This window comes from Alligator mississippiensis, chromosome 6 (assembly GCF_030867095.1).
Source record: "Alligator mississippiensis isolate rAllMis1 chromosome 6, rAllMis1, whole genome shotgun sequence".
Taxonomy (NCBI): Eukaryota; Metazoa; Chordata; order Crocodylia; family Alligatoridae; genus Alligator; species Alligator mississippiensis.
The window spans coordinates 63,267,602-63,289,402 of NC_081829.1; the positions used below are offsets into that span (position 1 = coordinate 63,267,602).

General features: G+C 44.4%; 1 protein-coding gene across 3 annotated transcripts in view; it reads left to right on the top strand.

The window, feature by feature from the left end:
• Window positions 1-21,801, top strand: part of PCDH15 (protocadherin related 15) — a 1,303,618-nt gene that overhangs the window by 671,058 nt on the left and 610,759 nt on the right. The window lies entirely within an intron of this gene.

Sequence of the window (21,801 nt, forward strand, 5' to 3'; positions counted from 1 at the left end):
TCAGCCTCTTACATTTTTCATTTAAATAGCAATAAACGTATTTGTTAAAAATCTTCAGTTTATGTTATTTAGGAGATGTATGACATGTTTATAACATTGGTGTTTTAGTAAGCTATTACTTTGCAAATGGAGCAAAAAGTTTGGCACATTTTTTCAGTAAAGAGCTTGTGCTGTTTAAAGCCTTAAGGAGCCATTCACTGACAAAACCAGACCCTGGAGTTGGATCATAATGAGTAAAACATCAGTTTATGACCAATAAAGCATTATTAGATACATAGTTGAGAGGTTATACCACAGGAATTGAATATCGTCGTTGTATAATAGTCTCCTACTAAGGCATAAATGCATCGGGGAAAATGAAACATTTACGGCAAACAAATGTGAAGGAAAAACCAAGAGTCATGTTTGCTTGAAAGAAACAATTTTTGTATGAAAGTTATTCTCTTTGGCCTGTTATACTTTCCTTCTCTTTATGCCCATTTTCACTATGGGGACATACGCACTATGAAACTTCAGAGATATTTTACCCTAGCAGTACTCTTATGCTTCACTGTAGTCCCACCCAACCTGCTTCGCAGTTCCCCTCAACTGCTTTTGGCAAGAGATGGAGCATTCTTCTGAGCTAGATTTACTGCCCATTTTCACTTCAAACTCCCTTTTTATGTGACTTTTGCCTTTTATCCATTTATTTATTTCTTGTTTTTTGTTCCTCCTATTCTTTCCCTTTGGAAAGAAAGAAAAAAAGCAGAATTCAAAGAATGAGAACTCTGGACTTGGTTAACATATTTTTCTCATGCCCCCAACCAATTTTACTTTACTATGTCACAAAATATAGCCTTTTGGGTGACTTACTCTACATTGTCTTACCTATTTCCCTTCTCTTCACGAGGGGCTTAGAAGTGCTTTTCTTCATGTTCCTTTTCAGTCATGGGAATTAAATAGTTAAAAAATTAAAGAAATGGATAACTGAAAAGTAGCATACCTTCCTGTGAGATATGGTTTCTTAAGAACTACAAGTCCCAAAGTCCCTTAGTTCATGCTGGGATTTTCTGTGCATTTGCAGAAGTCAACGGGACAGCCAGTTGACTGCAGGAGAGGGAACAAGCACAAGCAAGACATTGATCTCAGTAAGAGTGGGAGCAAGTAGCGAGGGTGAAGCAAATGATGACTTTTTTAATTTTAATGAAGATCAGAACCAGCAGCACAGGGCCCAAGAAACTGAGCATTACTTCTCATCTGTGAGAAACTTACCTGAGATGTCATCTACTATGAAAAAAACCTATTAATCCATTATAACACAAGCATTCCCTCATCTGCCCATGTAGAGCAATTGTTCAGTAGTGGGGACTTAGTTTTGGAAGACAGAAGAGGAAAATTGTCAGAAGTAAATTTTGAAATGCAGCTTCTGCTGAAGTACAAGCATGTTTAAACAGGTTCTGCTATGCAACTAAACATTCTTTTTCTCGTTTAAACTGATTTTCTCATTTCAGTCTCATTCTGATTTTCAGACACTTTTATTATTTCTAATTCAGATGTATTTCGTACCCTTTTGTTACCTTTTAAGCAATAAAATTTGTAACAACAGAGGTTTTCTGTGGAAACAGCTTTCATTTGTCACCTGGCTATGAATATCTCCTTTCTGTTATTCTGGTATGACTATATGATGTATTGACTTTTACGAAGTACTTCACATGGAGAGGGTGAGAAGGATCTAACATTACATAGGTATTGGTAAATTATTACTCTGAAAACTGTATGACAAGTATAACATTGTTTTCAGGTAAAGCAGGGTGAATTCCAAGTAAATTAGTGTGCTTCTGTGTGCTTATGGAAAAGAAACCCACTCAATGCATTTGAAAATGAAAAATGATGCTAAGAGGCAATTCGCTGTGTTTCATGCATTTCTCATGAATCAACTTAACTTTTAACTAGTTACTCTCTTTTTAACTTGCCTTTCAACTAGTTGAAAGTGGAACTATTTAACTTTTAACTTAAGTTAATTTTAAAGGCTGCTAACTTTTAACTTTAACTACTTACATTTTTCATAAACTTTTCCCATGGCTGTTTTTACTAAGTATCATATAGTTTTTGCTGCAAAACTGAAGGCGATGTTTGCCAGTCTAATAGTAAAGCAGTTTCTTATCGTTTAATAGCTACTGTAAAAAGCAGAGAGGAGAACAGTATTTTAAATAATGACATAGAGTTAGCAAAAATATACAAGTATCTTATATTCACATATCTGTGCCACCACTGGGGAAAGATGAAATGTTTTTTCTTCTTGCCAGCTGGAATCCAACTTTAATGAGATCCTTTATTTCAGTCTATCACTGTTATAGTTGTGGCTCCTGACAAGGCATCACTGTGCCCTTCATTAGTACTCTTTGGTTAATATTCTCATTAACTTAAAAATATGTTCACAAACTTTCAGACTTTATTGAAGGTTTTAGTTGAGTGAATTTTTATTAATGCTATTGTTGATTATCAGCAAAACAGACTCTCTATATCCAATTTCAGCAATGGGAATGATTTCAGATTTTTTTTTTTTTTTGGTTGCATCTGCTTTTCTTTTAACCATATTCAAATCTAAGATGAGGTCTCTCCCCTCCATCCCCCCATCAGCGTGGCAGGGAAGCCCCTCATCTTAGATTTGCACACAAAGCAGAAGAGTGGGCAGGTGGTCCTGCAGCCCTGAGCCAGTCTTGGGACCAGAGTCAGACCCACAACAGTCTTCTTTCCTCCCTTCTGCTTGTCCTCTGCAGCTTCTGCCCCCCGCCTCCTTCTCCCCACTTACTGTCAGACACAGCTCAGTTCTGGCTCAGTCTGTACTGCCTCTTAGGCATGAAGCACAGGAAAACTCCCTCCCCTGCCCAGCCAGTCTCCAGTGCCACCACCTCTGTTATATGACCCAGCAAGGGCTGTGTTTCTATGTGCTGGAATGACCTGGCAGGGAATAGAGTCAAAGCAGTATCTAACAGAACTTGGGGAGGGGGGAGGGGGAAGGGGCAGAGGCTGCGGGGAGTGGAAGTGAGGAAGGGGTAGAGACTGTGGGGAGCTAGGGGTGTGTGGGTTCAGCTGGCAGAGGAGCAAAGAGCAGAACGGCTGCAGTGTGAAGAAGTTGGGGGGCAGAAGACAAGGGGACTACCTGACCTCCCTCCCCAGCCACTGCTTTTCCTGCTGTAGCAGTTGGGATTTATGTATAATCATATTCTATACCTGGAAAATTATAATAAATGTTTAAATTTTACATATATAGATTCTAATTATTTGGGAGTTGTCTTAAATTTAGGGTTGTCTCAGATTTAAGTTAATATGGTACATTTATGTACATTACAACCCTTTTCTTATGTAACATCAAACAGTTCAAAGAAACAGATATATTTGTCTTCTATATTCAAGAACAGTTTTTGTCCTCACTCACATATTTGAAAATGAAATAAGAAATTTATAATGGAGATATTCTGGACTTCTAACATATTTTACAGTTACTTGTAGTGAACAGTAGGGCTGTGCAAAGCTTCGGTTGCTGATTCAGCTCAGAGGAGATTTGGCCCAATTTGGTGGCCGAATCTCCAAATCCAAATTGGGAGACCAATAGAAAGGTCTGAACTGATCCAGAGCCTCTGAATCGTTTCAGAGAAGATTCAGAGGTTTAGTGATTCGGGCAGTCCCTGCTTGCTGCCACAGAGAACTGGACCTGAACTTCATGCCAGTAAGTAGCGGGTGGGGGGGGTGCTGAGCGAGGGAACAGGGGACCATAGGGAGATTACCAGTAGGCTTCATCCCCTGCCTGCTCCCCCAGCCCTCCTAAGCACCCCCGACACCTGCCTGCTCTCCCAGCCCTGTCAATGGCTGCCTCACCTAGCCCCAGCATCCCAGCACTTAAAAAAAATAAATAAATAAGCCCCATACTCACTGTCTGCTGCTGCAGCTTTCAGGGCTTCTGGGGACTCATGGCAGAACCCCCATGCAGCGTGGGGCAGTGGGGATTGCCCCCCTCTGCCGGTGAGTGAAGCGCTTTAAAAAAAAAGAAAGCCAGGAGCTGGGGCCAGGTGGGACAGCCATTGATGGGGCTGGGAGAGTGGATGGGGGCTAAATCAATTTGGGACTGATTCAAATCACCAAATCAAATCACTGTCTGCCAAATCAGCTGAATCCAAATCCGAAGCAAATGCACAGGCCTAGTAAACACTTATTTTACTAGACCATTCTTTTGTATCACAGACATCAAGGGGAGACTGTTTAAATGAAAGGAAATGCTTTGTATTTGAAGTCTTTTATCGTGAAATTGTTGACAGTACACTAAAGGTGTTATTTAAGTGTGGCCACTCTCCACAGATGAGTTGCCGAAGTTAGTCCTTTACCATCCCAGGATGCAGTATCCCCTTTACTATGCTTCTGTTCTGTACAGGAAAAATTCCCACCATCTAAACTTTTGTCCAGGGCACAGTTCTGGCACCGAGCCAACTCCCATTTCTGGCCCCAGATGTGTGAACTTTCCACTCCCAGGAATGCAACAGTGTGCAAACAGCCTGCAGAGAATATGCAAGTGTCACAGGGCACCCCGGTGTCCCTGCTCCTAGAGAGGAGAGACTGCTAGGGAGAGAGAGAGAGAGCCCTGGCCTGATATAACGAGCCCAGCTGAGGGTTGCCAGGGTAACGAGTGCAGCTGCGGGTTGCCGGAGCAACTAAGGGGAGCTAGCTGCCTGTAGACGGCAGGGCCTGGCCCTTATAGAGCCCAGGGCTGAAGCCAGGCTGGTAGTTCCCTGCCAGCAACCGGAAAGGCAGGAGCTCCCTCGGTCAGGATGTGGAAAGAAGTCAGATTGCAAGTATAGCTCATGATAGCCCTGGAGGCTCGAGCCATGATACTAAGTTATAGCCATGTGGGTTGTGGTTATGTTATAGCCTAGAGGCTTGTGCTTTGAGTTTGTTTGGCTCTGTGTATTACACCGGAGGCTTGGGTGAGGCTGTAGGGGTTGGAGGAGGCCTCATAGGGACCCCGGAGGGGTGGGGCCCCAGTGCCAGTGAGGGCGCAGTCTAGCCCCAAGAGGGCGCAGTATCCTCATAGGTACCCCAGTGGTATGGAGACCCCAGCGCCAGTGAAGGCGCAGCTTGCGCGCCAGTGACGGTGCAACTAGCGGCGAGGAGCGCAACCAGTGGGTTGCTGGCAGGGAACTGAGACCCTGGGTTGTGTGCGGGGTGCATAGACCCCAGCCCCAGAGAGGGGCACTTTGAGGAGCCCAGTGTGCCCCAGAAGGTCCCAGAGAAGGGGACCAGTGCAAACCCCGAGAGGGGCAATATTGAGGAGCCCGAGAGGGGCAATATTGGGGAAGCCCAGGAGTAAGCCCTAGAGAGGGGGCAACATTGTTAGGAGGCCCAGTGCGGGTGCGGTGAGCCTCGGGAGAATGGCTACTGCCTAGGCTAACCCCGGAGCAGGGGAGAGCACTGTGGTTGCCCCCAGTGAAAGGGGGTAGCAGCGCGGTGTGCCCTGAGAGAAGGGGAGAGCAGCGTGGTGGGCCAGAAAGGCCAGAGGCTCGCTATAGAGCCCCAGAGCGGACAAGGGTCCCGGAGCGGGACAATACTTTTAGAGAAGGCCCAGAGGGGGCACTGAGACCCCAGAGTGGGGGATATCTAAGAGAAGGCCTAAAGTCGGCCTCAAGAGCCCCAAGAGAGGGGCAGTATATTAGAGAAAGAGCCTGGAGTGGGCACAGAGAGGAGGAGCCTGGAGGTGGTGCTTCCATAGAGTGTACGGAGCAGGCCCGAGGGAGCGGGCGAGTTGATTGGTGACAAGACAACGTCCAGAAACATCTGCGAGGCTTGGGACGTGGTATCAGGGGAGGTTGGAGCCACGCATAGCCCATAAGGCTAGGGTGTCTGGGGAGCGCCCATCATTTTGGGAGACCCCCAGGGGGTCCGGAAGAACTGCGGGGACAGAGGTCCTGAGTAGCCGTGCCCAGGGAAGACACAAGGCAGCCTCCCTATTACATTTTCCAACAAGACATGGCGGGCAAGAATTAGAGGGTGCCCTTGGGCCGGCCTTGACACGGAGCGAGGGACCTCGAGGAGATCGCGGCCCTCCCTAGAGGACCCTGCCGTGACAGCAAGCTACCCAGGTTGCAACGTATGGATAAGTCCAGGAGTGGGATCTAGGAGGAGTGGGGAAAAGAAGGTTGGGGGACAGATTGCTTCTCTATTAGCTGGGGCTTCCTTCCCAGGGCAGGGGCAATAGCTCCCCCAATAACACCTTTCCTCACTGCTCCTTCTTCCCTGCCACCCTGGGAAGCAAAACCAGCACCCCCTATACCCCAATTCCAAATCCCCATGTATTAAAACATGAGACCTTTTTAAATTTACTTCCTCTTTATTTCTTTTCTTTTTTTTTACTTTATCCATCAGCATTTGACTTGCTTCATTTCATCACCCTTGTTCCACCCCATTTTCTTTCCACCTCCCATTTAATTACCCACCCCTATCACATTGAGTCTCTGCCTCCTAGCTTCATGTTTCAACCCCCACTCAACTCCCACTAGCCAACCTAGGACAAGGATAGAAGCTTGTCCTGGCACACCAGCCCTGTTCTGGCAACTCGCATCTGCAGCTCCTGATCAGGCCTCTGCTTGCTAGCTTTCTACTAGCAAGTCAGAGCTAGGCAAGTGGGGGACAGTCAGAGAAGGTTTTTAGTCTCAAGGTGTGACAGCATATATATATGTGTATGTGTGTATCACAGTCTGCTCTTTGGTGAAAGAGGTGGTGGTTTGCTGGGGAGAGACAGCCTCCACCTCAATCCGCTGGGGAGGAGGCTCTTCTCAGCCAGACTGGCTGACCTGCTTGACCAGGCTTTAAACTGAGCCTGCCGGGGGTTAAGGGGATTATTGCCACTGGTGGCCTGCTGGGCAACCCTTGTGAATCCAGCAGATTAAGGCACTTAAGGGAACCCACCCCTACACTAGCCCCAGAACGATCGGTGTGTAAGGCAAGGGCCCCCAATAGGATACTTGCCTGCCTGTACACCAGTGCCAGGAGCTTGGGGAATAAATAGGAGGAACTGGTCCTCCTGCTAAACAAGAATAACTATGACCTCATAGGGATAATGGAGACCTGGTGGGACTCCACCTATGACTGGACCATAGGTATAGATGGCTATACCCTGTACAGGTGAGATCATGTAGACAAAAGAGGTGGGGGTGTAACTATCTATGTCAAGGACAGCTACACATCCCTGCAAATTGACAGTGGCACCCAGGAAGGATGACTGGAGTCCCTCTGCATTAAAATATGTGGGGAACGTGGAACAGGGGACATCATGGTAGGAATCTACTACAGACCTCCTAACCAGAAACAAGAGCAGGACAAGGAATTTGCCAGGGAACTGCCTGAAGCTGCACGCTCTCAGGGCATGGTTGTCATAGGAGACTAACTACTCGGGCATCTCATGGGAAGAGCACTCGGCCAAATCTGATCAGTTGCAAAGCTTCCTCACATGCATGGATAAGCTCTACTTGACTCAATAAGTCTATGGGCTGACAAGAGGCAAAGCATTGTTGGACCTGGTACTGGCCAAAGGGGATGACATAGTCAGTGACCTAAGAATCAGTGGAAAGCTGGGTGATAGTGACCATGAGCTGATCACCTTTACTATCTATTGCAAAAGCTGGCAAGTCAGTCAGCAATACTGAAGTCCTCGTCTTCAGGAAAGCTGACTTTGACAAGCTCAGGAGGCTCATTCTTGGGGCCTTAAGGGACCATGACTTGACTGGAAGAGGAGTCCAAGAGCAGTGGTTGCTCCTCAAGGGAGCTATCTTAACAGCACAAGGGATGGCCATCCCATCTCAGAGGAAGGGTAGCAAAAGGGCACAGGAACCCCCTTGGCTCAGCAGGGAACTCTAGGACCTCCTATACCTCAAAAGAGAGACTTATAAAGGATGGAAGTTTGGAATTACATCCAAGGAGGATTACTCAGCACTGGTCCATACCTGCAGAGAGTGGATCAGGAAAGCCAAGGCTGCAACCAAACTCCATCTGGCTTCACTTCACATATCAAGAATAACAAGTCCTTTTTCAGATATGTAGGGAGTTGGAAAAGAAGCAAGGGTAACGTTGGACCCCTGCTGAGCCAAATGGGACAGTTGATAACCGACACCCAGGAAAAGGTTAACCTGTTTAACAGGTACTTTACATCAGTCTTTCATCAGTCCAATGGAACTGCCCTGCCTAGCAAGATACGGGATGGCCAGGGTGAGAGCATATTTATACCCAGCATCGGTGTCTAATAAAGGATAACCTTGAGAGGCTGGACATTTTAAAGTCAGCTGGTCCTGACAGACTACGCCCTAGGGTACTCAAGGAGCTGGCAGGTACCATAGCTTAACCATTGGCAAAAATATTAAAAAAATCATAGTGCACAGGTGAGGTACCTGAAGACTGGAAGAAAGCCAATGTGGTACCCATCTTCAAGAAAGGGTGGAAAGCAGATCCCGGAAATTACAGGCCAGTCAGCTTGACCTCAGTCCCTGGTAAGAGTCTCAAGAAAATTATCAAGGAGACCTGTCTAAATAAAATGGCTGAGGGCAGCATCCTGAGGGATAGCCAGTATGGGTTTGTTGCAGGTAGGTCTTGCCTGACCAATCTCATCTCCTTCTATGACCAGGTGACATATCACCTGGACAAGTGAGAAGAGATTGATGTCATATACCTGGACTTTAAAAAAGCATTTGATCTCATGTCTCATGACCTCCTCATGGAAAAATTGGCCAAATGTGGCCTCCGCTACACCACAGTCTGATGGCTGGGAAATTGGCTCTGAGGTCAGACCCAGAGAGTAGTGGTTGATGGCAATAGTCATTATGGCGCTCTGTAACCAGTGGCGTCCCCCAAGCCTCTGTCCTTTGACCGGTTCTCTTCAACATCTTTATCAATGATGTGGACATTTGTGTCAGAAGCACACTGGCTAAATTCACCGATGACACTAAACTTTGGGCCATAGCATCCACACCTGAGGACAGGCTAGTGATCCAGGCTGACTTGGATACATTTGTTAAGTGGGTGGATACAAACCCAATGACGTTCAATACTGATAAATGCAAGGTACTCCATGGGGGGGAAAAAAAAACCCATAGCATACTTATAGGCTCTACGGTGCTATACTTGCTAGCACCACTGCTGAAAGAGACTTGGGGGTCATGACTGACCACAAGATGAACATGAGCCACCAATGCGATGTCGCAGCTGGGAAAGCAAACAAAACCTGGCTTGCATCTATAGATGCTTCTCAAGTAAATTTCAGGATGTCATCCTCCCGCTGTACTCAACCTTAGAAAGGCCACAGCTGGAGTACTGCATCCAGTTCTGGTCTCCGCAATTCAAGGAGGACATCGAGAAGCTTGAGAGAGTCCAGAGGAGAGCCATGTACATGATCAGAGGGCTAGAGAATAGGCCCCATGAAGAGAGGCTGAGAGCTATGGGACTCTTCAGTCTGGAAAAGCGCAGGCTCAGGTAGAACTTGGTGGCTACCTATAAGTACACAAGAGGTGTTCATCAGGATCTGGGAGAATGTTTTTCCTTGGGGCGCTCTAGTGAACAGACAAGGACCAACAGTCATAAACTCCTACAAGACTGTTTTAGGTTGGACATGGGAAAACATTTCTTTACTGGCTGAGCCCCCAAGGTCTGGAATAGCCTGCCATCAGACGTGGTGCAGGCACCTACTCTGGACTTATTCAAGAAGTGCTTGGATGCTTATCTTGCTGGGGTCCTTTGACCCTAGCTGACTTCCTGCCTTAGGGGCAGGGGGCTGGACTTGATGATCTTCGAGGTCCTTTCCAGCCCTAACATCTATGAAATCTGTGTGTGTGTGTGTGTGTGTGTGTGTGTACGTACACACACACACACACACACACACACACACACACACACACACACACACACACACACACACAGCTGCGGTTCCTGATCAGGCCCCTGCTTGGCAGTCTCTCTCTCTCTCTCTCTGTCTCTGAGAGAGAGATCCTAAACCCAAATACTTCATGTTCTAACCAGAATTGAGGGTCCCATTGTAAGAATCCCATACAGCAATAAAGTAACAGATGATTTCTGCTCAAAACTATTTGATATGTTCTAGATCACTGTTTTTATCTTCAATTACATATTTTAAAATTAAATGATTTGTTTAAATCTCTTATACTTTGCATGAAATATAAGCAATTCTGGTTTGTGAAATTAGGATTTGAGTCGATATACATAGCTGGGGGATTAGGCATTAGGAAGTTTTCCTGTGTTTCACAAAATCACACATGTTGGACATATGAGCAAATATAACCAAGAATCAATATGCTCTATGAAACAGATAATTTTGCTTTGTGGAACACTCCCAGATACAGAAAACATATTTAGATGAACAAAAAGTGTAGAAAGGCCCATAAAATAGCTGTTTAGGAAACAATTTATGCTGGTTTACCTTAAGTATTGCTTCAAGTGTATATTTTCAGGGGATTTTGCCCTAATATTAATGCAGCAACTTATTTTATTGATGTAACTGTGAAGGTGGGTGAATGAATCTATTAGTTATCTGAAACTATTAATTATAGTCACAAATGCAGGCATATTTAATTTAAATGTTTTTAATCCCATGCAATCTATAGCTTAATAAACCTAAATTTCAAGTCTGGTGAACTGGTAATTTCTGGTGATGGCTGTTTCAGGAAGCATTACCAAGGAACACATGCTTGGCATTTCTTGAAACAGTGTTGTTACTGATGCATCATTCTCATTAATGTAGGCCCAGAACTATGCAAGCTATAAAATAATAAAAAATAGCATTTGAAGGGACCTGGAGAAATTGTCTAGTCCACATCCCTGTCCCAAAGCAGAATCAACTTTCTACTGTGAAATGTTGATAAGTCATCCTTGGTAATCCCTCAGTTTGAGCATGATCTCAACCATGGCTCATTGATGGGGCTTGAGGTGATTTAGCCCAATACTTGTGCCACAGGTCCACCTGCAGAAGTCTCAGGTCTTTCCACAGTGGAAGGTAGGTCATACACCAGGATTTTTCTCCTTTTCCTTTTTTCCACTCTCCTCTCTGCTTCAATGGCAAGATGCTTTACCTCAAAATGGGCAGCCACTTGGTTAAGGGTGTGGCACCATTGGAGTCAGTCAGCAGTGAGCTCCTCCCAAGTCTTGATGTCAGCATCTTTTTTTTCTTGAGGTATGCCTTCTTTGTGTCAGTGTAGCTTTTCCTCTGGCCACTGGGATATCTCAGACCATTACTAAGCTGGGTAAAGACATTTGTTTTGGGAATCAAGAGTCAGGCATCTGCACACAATGTCCAGTCCAGTGAAGTTAGTACTTGAGGACATTGGCTTCAGCAAGAATGCTAATGTTTGTGCAGGAATCTTCCCATTTGATGTGAAGGATTTTCTGAAGGCAGGATTGGTAATACCTCCACACGTTCTTGAGATGATGACGGTAGGTAACCTACATTTTACATCCGTAGAGGAGAGTGAGGATGGTGACTGCATTGTAGACCAAAATGTTGTGGTCTTTCTAGAGATCACAATAAATAAAAACACACCAGAACAATTTCCAAAAGGATGAACTTGCACACTGGATTCTGTGCTGGATCTCCTCATCAAAGTTCACTTTCCAAGAGAGGTGGCTACCAAGGTAAGGGAAATGCTTGAATACCTCCAGGGTCTTTCCCTTAATGCTAATTTTTGGGGGGTGTCACATTCATAGCCCAGGGCAGGCATATAGAGAACTTCATTTTTTGCAGTGTTGAGAGCGAAGCCCAAAGTTTGGTAGGCTTCTCTGAAAAGATCCAAGATAGTGCACGCTAGGATGGCACAGTCATTGGCATATTGGAGGTCAAGGATGGTTGTTTTAAGTACTTTGGTCTGTGACTGAAAACATCCCAGATTGAAGAGCCCTCCTTCCATTCAATATTCAGTGTAAATTCCAGAAGGAAGGCAGTCCTTAATAAAAACCATCGTGACTATTAGAAAAACAGAGAATAGAGTTGGGGCAATGACTTCCTTGCTTTGACCCCAGTTTGGATGGCAAATAGATCAGTCTCTGACCTGTTACATAGAATGATACAAGTTATCTGGTTGTGGAGAAACCTGAGGACCTTGATGTACTTTTCCAGACATCTAAATCTGGCCAGAACTTTCCACAAGGCTTCATGATTGATGGAATTAAAGGTGTAACTGAGGTCAATGAAGACAGTATGCAGGACCCAGTGTTGTTCCCAACACTTCTCTTGGGCCTGGCAGGCAACCGAGTTCATGTCAATTGCACCACGGTATGGTCTGAAACCATGCTGAGTTCCTGGCAGGACTTCCTCAGCAAAGGTTTGAAAAGGGTTCAGGAGGATGTGGGAAGAGATTTTCCTTGCTGTGGAAAGGAGGGTGATACCTTGATAGTTTCCACACACAGACTTTTCTCCTTTCTTGAAGATAGGCATAATGTTGGCATTCCTCAGATCCTTTGGGATTTTTTTGTTGTTCCAAGTATGTAGAATAAAATTGTGGAATAAATACCAGTGCCTTGCCACCAACCTTGTAGATTTCATCAGGTATGCCATCTGGCCCAGTGGCCTGGTTGTTCTTGGTTTCCTTGATGACACACCACATTTCTTGTAGGATAGGAAGGTTGGTGAGGGATCCCTTTTCAGGGTGTTGGGTGGATGGATTTGGTGGTGGTATCTGCCACAGGGGACTCACATTTCAGGAGTACTTCAAAGTATTGTTCATTGTAGCTCAGATAGATTCATTGTCTTTGAGAACCATCAGGCTATCCAGTGATCATAGGAAAGTATATCTGTGGGAAGCTGTGCAAGAGATGGCCTTTGTTACCTGGAAAAATCTATGCATGTTGTTTGTCGTCATGGAGCTGGATTTCTTCAGCTTTATCTTGCCACCACTCATTTTTTATTTCCCTGATTTTCCTTTGAACTTTGGGTTTGAGGAGCTGATATATCTCCTTCTTCTGCTGAGATGAGATGTCATCTTGCCAAGCAGAATGAGCTATTCTTTTCCAGTTGAGGAGGGCATGGATCTCAATGTCACAGACATAGAACCAGACTTGGTATCGATAGGTAGTATAGCCAGTGGATTCAACACAGGATATATGAACAGTGGCTTTAGAGTTCCCCCTTACAGAGTTCCTCAATGTTGCCTTCATTTATGGGCAGAGCAGAGAGCTTTCCGTAGAGACACTGTTGGAGATCCTTACAGACCTTTGGGTCTTAAAGAAATTTGGTGTTGAGAGTCCTTTGCATTGCTTTGGGCTGCTCTGGAGCAAGCCAGATACTCATAATGGATCTGGCAAGACCGTGATCTATCCAACAGTCATTAGCTCCTCAAATGGCTTGTGTGTTATGGATATCCATTCAATCATGGACACTAATGATAACATAGTTGAGGAGGTGCCAGTGCTTAGAATGAGGGTGTGTCTGGTGGTCTTGTATTTGTCACACTGTCTGAAGATGGTGTTGGTGATGACAAGACCATCCTCAGGAGAAGGATTCCTTTGTACTTGGCTTTCCCTACCCCTTTCTTCCCAATGGTACCACTCCAAAGTTCCTGGTCACATCAAACTCTGGCATTGAAGTCACCAAGGAGAATGATCATGTCCTCTCTGTGAGTGTTAGTACATGGCCAAGTTTGGAGTAGAACTGTTCTTTAACATTATTGTGAGCATCAAGCATATGCACTGATGATGGTGGTGTACTGGTGGTTGCTGAGCCTCGGAGTGTGATTAGATGTTCAAAATGCTGATGATATTAAACAGTACTGACAAAAGCCTTTGCTATTAGTAGAGTTGACAAAAAATGGAATTACCCAACAGGTGGCACTAATTAATATTCTGATAATTTCTTGAGGGGAGCCAGAATTTATGCCCTAAACCATCTGTGTATATGCCCTAAACCATAATGTTCAGATAGTAAGTTTAGTTACTATCTTGGATAAGAAAGGAAATAAACACATACATTTTGTGCCATGTTAAATCTATACTAATTAACTGAAGGGAGAAGAAGCTATATTACTGCACAAAAAAGCTTCTAGCCACCTCCCTACCCTTTGTACTTGCCCCCATTATTGTGTTCTCAATTTTCCCACTCATTAACATTTTATTGTCATACTTTAGGATCGCATATTAAAAGCTTTGTGGTAAGAACTCATGCATTATATACAATTTTAACTATGAGAAAAATTCACACATAGCTTTAGGCAAGCCCCACTCAGGCTGGCAGTGCCTTAAATTCCCAGGTGTTGAGCTTGACAAGCTTATCTTTCATTTTTTAAATTATGTGTATTTTACTCTGTCTGTCTGTCTGTCTACCTTTTTTCAATAAGAGAGATTACAAATAACTGTCTTGTGACTGATTTTATCTTGAAACAATACTTGACATTAAGTGGTTTCTGACACTGCTTGGGGTGACAATAAAAAGAGGGTTTTTGCATTGCTATATATGGAAAGATGCTCAAAGTTGTGGTAATAGGCAGAGTGTGGTTTACAGAGCAGTGATGTCATTTGGGTTTGATTGTATAAGCCAGTCTTGACAGACTAGTCTGCTCTTAAAAAAAGACAAACTAAGAAACAAAAACTTAATGACAGATATTTCTCAACTTCCATAAGTAATGTTTCATTGTTGAATTGTCCTTACTGATAAACTGTTTTTCCTGTTATTTATCCTATATCTTTTTCACTGTAATTTAAACCCATTACCACTTATTCTGTTCCTGGTGGGAATGGACAATTTATTAACTCCATCTTTGCAGTATTTTTTTTTAAATATATGACAGTTTTTCATGTCTCCCTTCAGTTGTCTTTCTCTAGTTCTTTCAGTCTTTCCGCATTTTCTTTTATCTTTGATTGTATTTGCTCCTCTTCTCTGGACCTTCTTCTTTTGGCCCCAATCTCTCTGGTAGTGTAGTGCCAAAAAATGAAGTCCCCACTGAGAACTTACTAGTGGTGAGTAGAGTGAAAGTATTACTTCTTAGGTCTTGCACACAGCATTCTTGTTTACATATCAATGTACCATGTTGCTATATTTTAAATTTGTCATTCACTAGAACATAAGTCCTGTGCAGAATTGCTGCCTAACTAGTTACTCCTCATTTTGAACTGTTTGAACATTAGTTTTGTTCCTTCCCAAGTGTAGTACTTCTCATATATCCATAATGAATAACATCCAACATATTTTAGACTGTTTCTCCAATTTGTTGTCATCATTTTGATTTCTGACTCTGGGCCTCAAGAGGCAACTGGAAGAAAAGCTTGGAATTGTTTCCTAATCATGTTGTGTTATTTCCAAATCATGAGGAAAGTGATTGTGATTCCATAATTAAAGTTGATTTCAGCTATGCTCTTAAATCAGAAATGTAACCACTTTGGAGTTTTTTGTGAAAATAAAGTATATCCTCCCCAAACCTTATAGTACTTAGTCTTTCATATATGTCACACATTTTCTGATGACTTTATAAGTAAACCTTTTACTAGCTTGAGTTAAAATTTAGGGGAAAAAAACAATCCTTCAAGAGAGGGCTGACAGTACATTTTTGCCAGTACATTTGTCATTTTTACCATGGTTAATAAATGTACTTTAATAATTATTTAACATAGTATAGTATATAGGCAAACCTGGTGAAAAACAGAAATAGATCTTTAATGGAGCCATTTTGGTATCCGAGTTAACAAAGTCAAGCATCGCTCTTCCTTCAGATCTGCTTTGCAAACAACTCTGTGGAATAAGGAAGGCTAGATAAGTGTCAAGACTTCTTATCTGTACAATCCTTAGCTTTATATTTCCAGCATTTTAAGGCTAGGGACAGACATTACACAAAAACTGTGTGTTCAGAAACCAATTTAAATCTATAACAGAACAGAAGTTCAATACACATAAGCTGCTTTCAAAATGGCCAAAACCAGTTTAAGACAGACGTGGATGAATGTAGTTATCAAGCTTAACTGATTTAGTTAAAATCAGTTCACTTCATTATCAGTTCAATCTACGCAGTTTAGAAAAACCTGTGAAGACTAAACTGATTCAGCCTCTGGCTTTTTGACTGTCTGTACTTAGCCTAGAGCTTTTGTGACTGCATGCTAACTATATGCTTGGCATGCTTGACCAGCGCTGGGCTGTATACTCTCAGGGCTTTGGCTCCACACAGAACTAAAATGGATTGTCAGGGTATAATAAAAGCAGAAGTGCAAAAGGAATCCTTAGAGCATAGATAGATAGCAAGATCAATGGATATGGATATATATCTGTGTGTATGCATATATGTGTATGTATATCTATGTATATGAGTATCTATGATATATTGAAAGGAGTCCAGGAGACTTGGTTGTGTTTTAAAGAAACCTTAACTGAGGGCACAGAAATGAAGCATCCCAGTGCACAGGAAGACTAGAAAGTATGGCAGAAGACCGGCTTGGCTTAGCGGGGAACTCTTCAATGAGCTAAAACACAAAGTAAGCTTACAAGAAGTGGAAACTTGTACAAATCACTATAAATGAGAGTGAGAGAGAATGAATGTGTATGTACATAAAAGAGTGTTGCTCAGGCATTCAGGGAAAATATCGGGAGAGCCAAAGAGCAACTGGAGTTACATCCCTTGCTAGCAGTAAAGGGTAACAAGAAGGGTTTCCGTAAGTATGTCAGTAACAAGAGGAGGATCAGGTAAAGCGTGGGTCCTTTACTAAATGGGGGAGGGAACCTAGTGACAGAGGTGGAGGAAAAGTACTCAATGCCTTTTTTACCTCAGTCTTCACAGGCAAGGTCAGGTCCCAGACTACTGAACCTGGCAACACAGTTTGGGAAGGAGGTGAATAGTCAGTAGTGGTGAAAAAAAGGTTAAGGACTATTTAGAAAAGTTAAGTGTATAGAAGTCTATGTGGCTAGACATGATGCAGCTGAAGGCATTGGCTAATGTGATTGCTGATGTGATTAATTTTGAAAACTCAGATTTGGGAGAGGTCCTGGATGATTGGAAAAGGGAAAATATAGTGCCCATCTTTAAGAAAGAGAACAAGGATCATCTGGGGAACTGCAGACTGGTCAGCTTCACCTCAGTCCCTGGAAAAACATGGAGCAGGTCCTCAAGGAATCTATTTCTAAACACATGGAGGAGAAGTTTGTGATTAGGAAGAGTCAGCACTGATTCACCAAGGGAAAGTCATGCTTGACCAACCATACTGCCTTCCATGCTGACATGCTTTCTATGCCAAGGTGACTGTCTCTGTGGATGCGGGAGAGAGGTGGATGTGATATACCTTGACTTTAGCAAGGCTTTTGTTATGGTTTCCCACAATATTCTCGCAAACAAGCTATGGAATTCCAGATTGGATTAATGGACTGTGAGGTGGATAGAAAGCTGGCGGGATCACTGTGATCAATGGCTTCATGCCTAGTTGGCAGCCAGTATCAAGTGGACTGCCCCAAGGGTTGGTCCTGAGGCCAGTTTTGTTCAATATCTTCCTTAATGATCTGGAAGATGGGATGGAGTGCACCCTCATCAAGTTAGCAGGTGACACAAAGTTGGGGAGAGTAGCAGGTAAACTGGAGAATAGGGCTAGGATTCAAAGAAACCTGAACAAATTAAAGGATTAGACCCCACAAGAAATCTTATGAGGTTAAATAAAGACAAATGCAAAGTCCTGCACTTAGGATGGAAACATCCCATGCACTGCTACAGGCTGAGAACTGACTGGCTAAGCAGCAGCTCTACAGAAAAGGACCTGAGGGTTACAGTGGAATAAGCTGAATATAAGCCAATCGTGTGACCTTGTTGTAAAGAAAGCAAACAACATACTGGGTGACATGAATAGGAGCATGGCATGCAGATCAAGGGAAGTGATTCTTCTCCTCTATTTGGCAGTGGTGAGGCCACATCTGGAGTACTGTGTCCAGTTTTGGGGCCCCCCACTACAGAAAGGATGTGGGCAAATTGGAGAGAGTCCAGCAGAGGGAAACAAAAATAGCAGGCTGGAGCATGTGACTTTTAAGTAGAGGTTGAAGGAACTTGGCTTTTTGAATCTGGCTAAGAGAAGACTGAGGGGGGATTTGATAGCAGCCTTGAACTACCTGCAAGATAGCTGCAAAGAAGATGGAACTAGACTGTTCTCTCAGTGGTGTCTGGGGACAGAACAAGGAGCAATGGTCTCAAGTTGCTGAGGGAATTAGCAGAGGTCATTGCGGGACCCCTGGCACGGCTTTACGAGCACTCGTGGTGCTCTGGTGTGGTGCCAGAGGACTGGAAAAGGGCCATTGTGGTTCCCATTTTCAAAAAAGGGAGGAAGGAGGACCCAAGGAACTATAGGCCAGTTAGTCTTACCTCGATCCTGGGTAAGCTTTTTGATAGAATTATCCTGGCTCATGTCCACGAGGGGCCAGCAGGGGTGGTTTTGCTAAGGGGCAACCAACTTGGGTTCATTAGAGGCAGGTCCTGTCAAACCAACCTGGTAGCCTTCTATGACCAGGTCACAAAATCCTTAAACACAGGGGTAGCAGTGGATGTAGTCTTTCTGGACTTTAGGAAGGCCTTAGACACTGTCTCTCACCCCATTCTCATTAAAAAAAACTAGGGGACTGTGGCGTCGACACCTACACAGTCAAATGGGTCACTAACTGGCTGGAGGGCTGCACCCAGAAATCGTGGTGGATGGCTCATTTTCAACCTGGAGAGCTGTGGGCAATGGGGTCCCCCAGGGCTCGGTCCTCAGACCAGCTCTGTTCAACATCTTCATCAGTGACTTGGATGAGGGAGTAAAAAGCACCGTATTCAAATTTGCCAATGACACTAAGATGTGGGGGGATGTGGGCATGCTAGAAGGGAGGAATAGCCTGCAATTGGACCTAGACGGTTACAAGGGTGGGCAGATGAGAACGGGATGGGTTTCAACACTGAAAAGTGCAAGGTGCTACACCTGGGGAAGAAGAATCAGCAACATAGCTACAGGCTGGGGAACTCCCTTCTTGTCAGTGCAGAGGCAGAAAAGGATTTTGGAACATTATTGATGCCAAAATGAACATGGGCCGACTGTGTGGGGACATGGTCAGGAAGGCCAACCATACCTTGTCATGCATTTCCTGTTATTTAGACTAAATAAGCCCAGTTCTCCCAGTCTTTCCTCATAAGTCATGTGCCCTAACCCACTCACCATTTTTGTCACCCTCTGCTGGACCCTATCCAATTTGTCCACATCCTTTCTATAGTGGGGGAGCCCAAACTGAACACAGTACTCCAGATGTGGCCACATCTGTGCTGAATAGAGGGGAATAATAAATTCCCTTGACCTACTGGCAAAACACCTACCAAAGCAGCCCAGTATGCAATTAGCCTTTTTGGCAACTAGGGCACACTGCTGACTCGTATTCAGTTTCTTGTCAATGGTAACCCTCAGGTCCTTTTCTGCAGAGCTGCTGCCCATCCAGTCAGCCCCAGTGTGTATTGGTGCATGGGATTGTTTGATCCTAAGTGCAAGACTTTGCACTTGTCTTTGTTGAACCTCATGGGATTCCTTTTGGTGCAATCCTCCAATTTGTCTAGGTTGCTCTGAATCCTAGCCCTACCCTCCAGCACATCTACTACTCCCCCAAGCTTTGTTTCATCTGCAAACTTGCTGAGGGTGCACAACATGCCATCTTCCAAGTCATTGATGAAGACATTGAACAAAACCAGCCCCAGGACTGACCCCTGGGGCACTTCATGTGATACTGGGTGCCAACTAGACATTGAGCCATTGACTATTACCCTCTGGGCCTGATGCTCTAGCCAGTTTTCTATGCACCTTACAGTCCATTGATCCAGCCCATACTTCCTTAGCTTGCCTGCAAGAATGCTGTGACAGACCATATAAAAAGCCTTATTAAAATCAAGGTACACCACATCCACTCGTCTCCCCATATCCACAGAGCCAGTCACCTCATCATAGAAGGCAATCAGGTTGTTCAGTCATGACTTGCCCTTGGTGAATTCATGCTGACTATTCCTAATCATGTTTTTTCTCCTCCAAGTACTTACAGATGGATTCCTTGAGGTTTTTCTCCATGATTTCTCCAGGGACTGAGGTGAGGCTAACTTGTCTTTAATTCCCTGGATTCTCCTTTTTCCTTTTCTTGAATATGGCCATTATGTTTGCCCTTTTCCAATCACTTGGGATCTCTCCTGATCACCATGAGTTTTCAAAGATGATGGCCAATGGCTCTGGAATTGCATCAGACAACTCCCTCAGCACCCTTGGGTGCATCCTATCTGGCCCCATGGACTTGTACACATCAAGCTTTTCTAAATAGTCCCTAACCTGTTCTTTCAGCAGTAAGGGCTGCTCACCTCTTCTCCAAACTGTGCTACCCAGTACAGTAGTCTGGGAGCTGTCCTTGCCTATGAAGAAAAAGGCAAAAAAGTCATTAAGCACTTCAGCCTCTTCTGCATCCTGTCATAGGATTGCCTCCCCCATTCAGTAAACAAACCACACTTTCCCTGACCCTCCTCTTGCTACCAAGATACTTGTAAAAACCCTTCTTGTTACCCTTCATATCCCTTGCTAGCTGCAACTCCAGTTGTGCTTTGGCACTCCTGACTTCATCCCTGCATGCTCAAGTAATGGTCTTATATTTTTCCCTAGTTATTTCTTCAAGTTTCCAAGCTGCCTTTTTTGTGTTTTAGTTTACTAAAGAGTTCCCTTGTAAACCAAGGTGGTCTTCTGTCATACTCGCTAGTTTTTCTGCACATTGGGATGGTTTATTCCTGCACTCTCAGTAAGCTTTCTTTAAAGCACAGCCAGCTCTCCTGGACTCCTCTCCCACACTAGTTTGGCTTTCCAGGGGGTCTTGCCCCTGAGTTCCCTGAGCGAGTCAAAGTCTGCTTTTGTGATGTCCAGGGTCCATACTCTGCTTCTCTCTGTCCTTCCTTTTTTCAGGATCCTGAACTCAGTCATCTTGTGGTCACTGCTGTCCAGGTTGCCATCCATTACTACATTCCCCACCAATTCTTCCCTGTTTGAGAGCAGCAGGTCAAGAAGAGCAGGGCCTGTAGTTGGCCACTTCAGCACTTACATCAGGAAGTTGTTCTCAATACTTGCCAAAAACATCCTGAATTGCCTGTGCACTGCTGTATTGCCCTCCCAGCAGATGTCAGGGTGATTGAAGTCCCCCTTGAGGACTTGTGATTGGGAAACTTCTGCTAGCTGTTTGAAGATAGCCTCATCCACCACTTCCTCTTGACCTGGTGATCTATAGCAAACCCACATCACGACATCATCCTCATTGCTCTCACCTCTAACCTTAACCCAAAAACTCTCAACAGGCCTATCTCCAGTTCCATACTAGAGCTCTGAGCAGTCATATGGCTCTTTTACATAAAGTGCAACTCTTACTCCTCTTCTCCCCTGCCTGTCTTTCCTGAACAGTTTGTACCCATCCATGAGAGTGCTCCAGTCATGCAAGCTATGCCATCAAGTCTCTGTTATTCCAATCACGTCATAGTTCTGTGATTGTGTGAGGCCTTCCAGTTCTTCCTGCTTCTTTTCCCAGGCTCTGTACATTTTGGTACAGGCACCTGAGGTAACTAGTTGATTGCCCTGATTCCTCAGGAAGTATGAGAGCATCTCCCCTGTTGCCCCCTCCTTCTGGCTCTTCCTTCAGGTCTCCCACTTCCCCAGTTACTTCAGGGATTTGGTTCCCATCCCCCAGTAAACCTAATTTAAATCCCTCCTCACTAGATTAGTTTGCCTGTCTGTGAAGACACTCTTTCCTCTCTTCATCAGATGGATCCCATCTCTTCCCAGCAATCCTTCTTG